The sequence below is a fragment of the Balaenoptera physalus genome (assembly GCF_965194825.1).
Source record: "Balaenoptera physalus genome assembly, chromosome: 5".
Lineage (NCBI taxonomy): Eukaryota > Metazoa > Chordata > Mammalia > Artiodactyla > Balaenopteridae > Balaenoptera > Balaenoptera physalus.
Window position 1 is genome coordinate 87,978,387 of NC_138884.1, and position 7,567 is coordinate 87,985,953.

The window sequence follows — 7,567 nt, forward strand, 5'->3', positions numbered from 1 at the left end:
TAATTTATAAAATGAGGTGTTTCGCTCAGTGAAGCCCCCTTCCAAGTCGGGATTCTATAATCTACAGATTATTTTAAAAGCCCCAGGTTAGTTGCTTAAGAAACAGGCTTAAAAATTTATTTAGAAAAATATTAAAATCTTTTTATCACTCAAAAAAATAAAAGGAAAAGGCAGCAAAATAATTCGTATCTTTTGAACTCTAAAGCATGGTTTGTTGCTAACAGAATCAACACAGGGATTCAATGAAATAAGAAAATCAGGCAGGGGAGGAAATCAGTTTTTATGAGGCATTTTCAAGTTTCCATGAAACAGTTACTTCAAAGTCACAATATAAACTTTCAAGCATCTTTCTGAGGTTGACACAGTATATATGGGGGAAAAAATAAACCAAAACTTAATAAGAACCTGCTGTGTAAAAAATAAATAAAATTAAAAAAAAAATAAACCAAAACTTAAAACTGATCAGACTGACTAATTGCCTCCAAAGACCAAATATAAAACCTGCAGAATGCTTCAGTGGATAGAAGACTGGGCTTGGAGTTAGTAGACTTTGGTTCAAACCTTGGCTGGGTGACATTGCTAAATCTCAGTATCTTTAACTGTGAAAGGGGCATAATAATTCTACCTATATAAATGTCACAGGACAGTTTGGGAAGGTTGAATAAACTGAAGAATTATATGAAGAACTGTTTCATTATAATTAATTGCCTGCCAAAAAAAATCTCTCACTGTGTGTGTGTGTGTGTGTGTGTGTGTGTGTGTGTATATACATATATATATATATATATATATATATATATATATATATATATATATATATGAAATTTACATGGGCACGCTGATTTGGAACTTTAACATGTGAACTGCCTCTTAGTAAAAGGCGAAAAACTGCCACAATTCAAAGGAATGGGGAAAGCTGCCTGAAAACAAACAAAACCCCAAACCACCATTACCACCAAAAAGTATCCTCTTTTTCAGTAGCAAAGAATGCAAAGATAATGCCCCAACCTGAAGTTTGGGAAGCACAATTCAGAACTTGGCAGTCTAGAACCATCTTCACTTCCTCTCTTTCTTTCCTTAGAATCCAATTTGGCAACAAGCCCTGTGGGATGTGCTTTGAAACGGCTCCCAGACTGGACCTTTCTTCTCTATTTCCGCCATCCCTGCCTCGGTCTGAGCCCTCCCCTCGGCATGCCTCACAGCTGGGTTCACTGCCGCCAGGCTCTACAGGCCATCCTCAGTGCTGCCTGATTAGCCTTCCTAAAAAGCCAACTCCCTCAGGATCCACACTGATTCCATCAGTCTCACCCTATTTCCTTCTACTCCAAAAACATGCCCCTCCTCTAGTCCAGGAATTCCTTTACCTGCCCACAGACTCCAGCCTCAGGTCCTTTGCTCTTGCTCTTCTCTCTGCCTAGAATGCCCTTCCATCAGCCCATCTTATTACAAATCATTTCCCGCATGGTCCCTTTAATGCAGTGCTCCTCAGACTTCACCGTGCTTATGAATCATCTGAGGATCTTGTTACAAAGCAGATTCTGATTCAATAGATCTGAAGTGGGGGCAAGACTGCGATTCCAACCAGCTCCCAGGTGACCACCATGCTGCTGGCCCATGGACCCCACTTGGAGTAGCAAAACCCATTGGCTCAGTGGGAGAAAAATGGGGAGGGGGTAGTTTTTTGGAGACAAACAGACATGGGTTGGAATGCAATCTTTATCAGGCAAATATCTGCATCTGTAGAGTGGGACTATTACCCATTTTATGTAAGTGATAGGAGGATCTTTTGACTGTAAATAGATACTATCCTTTTCAAATCTGTCTTTCCCTTGGCTCCCCTAAGCGCATCACCTTGTCCCCTACTATGCCTCTCTGATAATCCAGTTTCTCTTTACTCTGAATCTTAACTGGCTTGATTTCTTTTAGCACATAAATCAAGACAAAGGACTCTTAAAGTTAATTTTGTTCACATGGAACTCTGAGCTTATGATACTTTAATAATACCATCCTCCCCTGCAGCACCACACAGAGAGGCACAGGGGCAGAGCTGCATCATGGTTACAGACATGGGCTTTGGATCTGATCTTTTTTTTTTTTTTTAATATAATTTTATAAATTATTTATTTATTTTTGGCAGTGTTGGGTCTTCATTGCTGCACGCGGGCTTTCTCTAGTTGCGGTGTGCAGGCTTCTCCTTGCAGTGGCTTCTCTTGTTGTGGAGCACGGAATCTAGGCGCGCGGGCTTCAGTAGTTGTGGCACGTGGGCTCAGCAGTTGTGGCTCGCGGGCTCTAGAGCACAGGCTAGAGCTTAGTTGTGGCGCATGGGCTTAGCTGCTCTGCGGCATGTGGGATCTTCCCAGACCAGGGCTCGAACCCGTGTCCCCTGCACTGGCAGGGGGGTTCTTAACCACTGCACCACCAGGGAAGTCCTGGATCAGATCTGAGTTCCAATGCTGGTTCCATTGCTCACCAGCTATGTCCCCTGCCTCATGTGAACTAACACGTCTGAGTTTCAATTACTTCACCTGTAAAATTCTGCCTTCATCTCTTGTGTTGTTATGAGAATTAGTTAAGTTCTATCAAGTGCTTGGCCAATGCAGCAGATTGCAAAAGTGGCCACAATTCGCCACCCCTCCCTGAATCCATACCATTCTCTAAAGACTCTGCAGTTCCCATCAAAAGGTAGAGTCTGTTTCTTCATAAGTAGATTGGAGGAGAAGCGACTTGTGTCCATTTCAGTCTAGGCCTCAAGGAGCCGTGCTCCCATGCTCCTGCTCACAACCAGGCTGAGCCAACATGTGACCAAGCCCAGGGCAGCCCGTCCGGTGATGGGAAACAGGAGGCCCAGCTGCTCCCCAGAGGACTCAGCCAACAGTCAGCCAGCACCCAGAGGCAGAGCCACCTTGGTGACCAGAGACACGTAAGGGAGCCTGGACAAGACCAGTGGATTCGCCAGGTCCAGACTGCTGACGCACCAAGTCATAAGCTAAATCAGTGGCGGTTGTTTTAAGCCACTATGTTATGGAGTGGTTTGTTATACAGCAATAGATAACTGACACTGTGTATATGTAAGTAATTTCTCCATAAATAGTGGCTATGACAATATTCTGAGAAAAAGGTACAATGTCAACAGATAATTGAATTTTCCATACCATTAACATTTCTACTTTTTGGTCGGTAGTAGGAAGATGGCTGAACTGGAAATTGGGATTCATAGATTCTGGTCCCAGTAGCTTTTCCAGTTGGCAGCCATATGACCTTGGAAACATCATTTAACCTCTTTGAGCCTCCGTTTCCTTATCTGTAAATTAAGGTGGTCAGACTAAATGACTTTTAAGGGTTTTTCTAGCTCTAAAAAGGACTGAGGATCCACTTTTCCAAAAGGCAATACTTATTTCCTTGTTAACAGATAGTTCTGAACCCAACTTTTCTTTTCTCATAGACTTAGGATGTAATCACAGACACCCCTCCCTCTATTGCCTTCACTGCTCAGCAGTTGGTTGTGACTGCGTATCACACTTATTCTAACAGCCATGCTCTGAATCTAGAAGGTGGACCTCCTTGCTGCGGACCAGGAACCCAGATAGCCAAGCTCATTAGGAATCAAAAGATGAATAATGCCATGTAAGTTCTAGCCGGAATCGAAGTTATGTGGCTCTTAATTCTTTGCAGGTGCAGGTAGACTTCTTTTACTCCTTTCTAAGTTGCAATAAATATTCGGCAGGACTGAGGCTGTGCAGTGTGATCACTAAACAAGGAGGACACTGTTTTACAGCCATAAAGTACAAATCAAATCTGCATTTATTGCACATTAATGACCCAAGATATACAGTTATCAAATGGGGGGAGAAAGATTTAACACCAAAATTTAAAAAGTTTCAAAATTCTCATGTAGAGATTGACCCTGGAACTAATAAACAAGTAAACTGCAAATACATCCAAATACATTTGTATTAAAAAGCTACACACGTGGCAGTGACTAGAGTGGCTTTTCTTCTCTCACGGGCATTTAGTGCCTCTCACATACCACTAGTACATACATGCTCTAATAGTGCCCTCTGCAAATACAATACAGTCTTCCCTGTGACATACAGCAGGCCATACTGTGGCCAACTTAGAAAAAAAAAAAAAAGACTGTTCCACTGCCCACTTCCATTACTGTTACACAATCAAAAGTCAGGGTGTTTTTATTCCTGGGAGGAATTAAGCTAAATCAGAGAATGTGTGTACAATCTGAGGGCAACAGTTTATCTTAACTTTGCCTTCAGATATATATAGTTAAGTCTGCATAAAGAAGCACCAGGTTGTTGAAAGTGTGAATAAAAAAATAGGCTCATTCTTTATCAAAAACTTTTTTCTGTGATAGAAACAAATTACTTAGGGCCCTAGAGTAGCTACAGTCAGTAAGGACAGCATTGTAATGAAACATGGCTTCTGGTTATCTACATGGAACACATGTATTTTGAAATGACATGTCAATTATTCAGAGACTTGAGTCACCTAATATTTTCTTTGAGTTAGTATCTTAAATACCTTTGCCTAAATATCTTTTGAATCAATTCACTTCTCTCTCCCCTCTAGTGGGGGTTTTCTTAGCAGCTGCCTTGCTTGTATCTTCCCCATTTCATTCTTCTCACTGCAGCCAGAGTGAATTTTCTAAAATACAGATCTGCTCTGCTTAAAATCCTCCAATGTCTTCTCTGAGGACTGTAAGACCCCCAAAGGCAAGAACTGTGTCCCTAGCACCTGACCAAATGTCTACAAACCCTGGCCAGGTCAGGGTTCCATTTAATTTTAGAAAGCCAATTGTACACGGAATAGAACAGAGTTCACTGTTTGCGGTAAAATTTGAGACATGATATTCCTCTTGCCTTATGTTAATACTATTGATATTTACTGCAGCTCAGGAGAGTCTTTTCTAAGATGCTTGATGACACTGAGTCAGTATTTTGAGTTTTTTTAAGTCTCTGCTTGAGGATACATATTCACATATTCATGTGAATTCATACATATTCATACATATTCATGATCCTTTAGGATACATATATTCATGTATGTATGATACATACATTCATACATATTCATACATATTCATGACCCTTTAGGATAGGGTCATTTTGGTGATATATGGTCCTTTTGAAGATTCCAATCTCTGTGGGACCATGATATTCTCAGGTGAGAAGGGTGACAGTAGATAAAACATTTCATTTTCATTTCATTTTCTTACACAGCATTCAGGTGATAACCAGACTAAGGAAGGCTATAATGGGGTGACCTGGCTGACCTGCAGATGGGTCAGGGCTCAGGTCTATCCTCTCCCCTAGGACGAGCCTATCAACTCCTCTTTTCTATATATCTAGTAAGTCTATCTGCAGCCAATAATCAATCTAATGCCCCAAAAAAAGAAAGAAAGAAAAAAAAAAAGGCAGGAGCTAGGTACTATTTTACCAAAAGCCAAAAAGATCCCAAGGTTCTGGGTTATTGAAAAAATTGTGGAACTAGGGGAATTTGAAACAGTCCAGGTAGAGGAAACCCAGCTACCAAAAGGCTGGTATTCAATTATTCAGAAACTGGGGTCCATTCCTGGAAGCACAGTCAATGGGCTCTCTCGGCACCAAGGGTAGGGCAGTTCCCGGAGCAAGGAGGGCAGTACCTGCTCTGCCCTTGGGCTGACACTGGATTCTGGCCAGAGCTCAGCCTGGTTATGTTGCCAGGCTCAGACAGGGACTAGGTGGAAAGTCAGGGGGGATTGCTCCATTCTAGGCTAATGAACATGTTTAGTTGATATGCAAGTCATTGTTTTGTTTTAAATTCCAGATATGCAAGAGCTCTTAGAACATAGCGAAGACTGGCCACCTTGATCTTCAGGTGTCATTAACATAGCTAAATCTTGAGAACCTCTGATAACCAGGCCCGGGGAACAGATGCCATGAGATAGGAGCTTATCACATACTTGCTGAATCAAAGAACAGGATCAGGATGGACACAGAGAGCAAAGAAAAGAAAGAAGCCGAACCTTGCCTTCTTCTATCAGTGTCTGCTCCATTTGGCCTCTGTGATCAAGGCAGCTTCCTATAACTGACTCCTCACACTTCAGAGAAATACAAATAACCCCAGAACTCTACTTCACCTTCAGAGCTTGGTTATTGTTTCAGTGATCTGCCTCATGACTGTTAGGATGTTCTACAGACCTGGGTGCTTAGCCTTAGAAGACTTTAACATGTCTCCTTCTTAAACTAGTGTTAACTGGAGGAGTCAATGTGAGAATAAGTGGCAAATATAGAATCTATTGTCTTTAAAAGCAGCAACCACTTTCCCCATCTCTCTCATTCAACTCTCAAGTGTTTCCAAAATAGCGTGTTTACAACCACCCACAAGCCATGGTGAGAAGTGCCATCAGTAATTCTCTCTCACTGTGACAGGAAGAAAATAAACACCCTATTCTTTAATGCTTTGAACCACCTCATGGAACACTGATTTCCTCTAAATTCACTGGGCAAACATCTATACTGCAATGGAAAACAACATGTACTAAATTACTAAAGGGAGTTTTTGTTTTGTTTCTAAGGTGAATTACAGTGCTTGAGGAAAAACAAAACAAAACATTGATTTTTGTCTTTTATCACTGGAAAGTTTGTTCAGTGGTGGTTCGTGAAAATCTCACCTCATCTGGACTGCCAAGGTCACGGAGACCCAAGTAATCGACCTGGGAGATAACTTGCCTAATTATCAAATATTCAGCCAACAGTGTGTGACCATTTAACCGGCTGCACCTGGGACCCTCCTTCAACACGTGCTGCTTCCTAGTACTGCCGCCTCCCCTCCACCCCTACTCATCGCCACCCAGGTCGCCAGCGCCCCAAAAGGGGCAAATCCTGGGACCCAAGGACATTTCAAAGAGACAGCGGCGGTCACCTTCCATTTCCGTTTTACTTAAAAACATTCACATGCTTAAAAATGGGGGAAGGAGGGGGTACTTAGAAATAAGGGGGAGATCTTTTGCAGTTTTCCCAGTTCAAGTTCTCAGGCACTATTGAAAGTTCATTAATAAGATATTTAAAAACAAAAGTGTTTCACACACCAAGTAGACGCCAAGCTTTGTAAACTGTCTCGGTCTTTAGTTTGGGGGAGTTTGTGTCCCCCCCAGCCTCACCCCATTCCGGATTTCTCCTCTTTCAGAGCCTTTGTTGAATGGCCTGACTTTCCCGAAGCAATCAAACTAAGAACTGCCTCACCTCCCCATACCCCACTTTTTTTTTTTTTTTTCCCACGGCAAAGGAAATAAATAAAAATGCCCCGTGAGAGAAGTAGGGGAAATCATGCCACAAAACCCGAGTTCCGCGGGAGTCAAGCGCCTGTGCTGCCCGCGGCGGGGCCCGGCGCGCGGGGCTGGAGACTGTCCCTACCTGGGGCCGGGCGGCGGCGGCGGCGGGGTCGCGGCGCCCATGGCTTCGCCGGCCTCGGGCGGACGCGCCGGGAAACTCCAGCGGCTCAGCGCCGCGGGGATGCGCCGCGCCCGCAACGGCCGTCCCGGCGCACTCATTGGGCCGGCGCGTCACGTGGCCTG

At 43.2% G+C, this 7,567-nt stretch overlaps 1 protein-coding gene across 5 annotated transcripts in view; it reads right to left on the minus strand.

The window, feature by feature from the left end:
• PGCKA1 (PDCD10 and GCKIII kinases associated 1) overlaps positions 1 to 7,507 on the minus strand; it is an 83,293-nt gene extending 75,786 nt beyond the window's left edge. For 2 of the 5 annotated variants that reach the window (XM_082464579.1, XM_082464577.1), the window contains exon 1: positions 7,407 to 7,507. The gene's annotated coding sequence lies outside the window, so the exon portion shown is untranslated. The remainder of the gene's footprint in view (positions 1 to 7,406) is intronic. The other 3 variants (XM_082464580.1, XM_082464581.1, XM_082464578.1) reach the window with 3 other exon arrangements.
• Between the last annotated feature and the right edge of the window lie 60 nt (positions 7,508 to 7,567).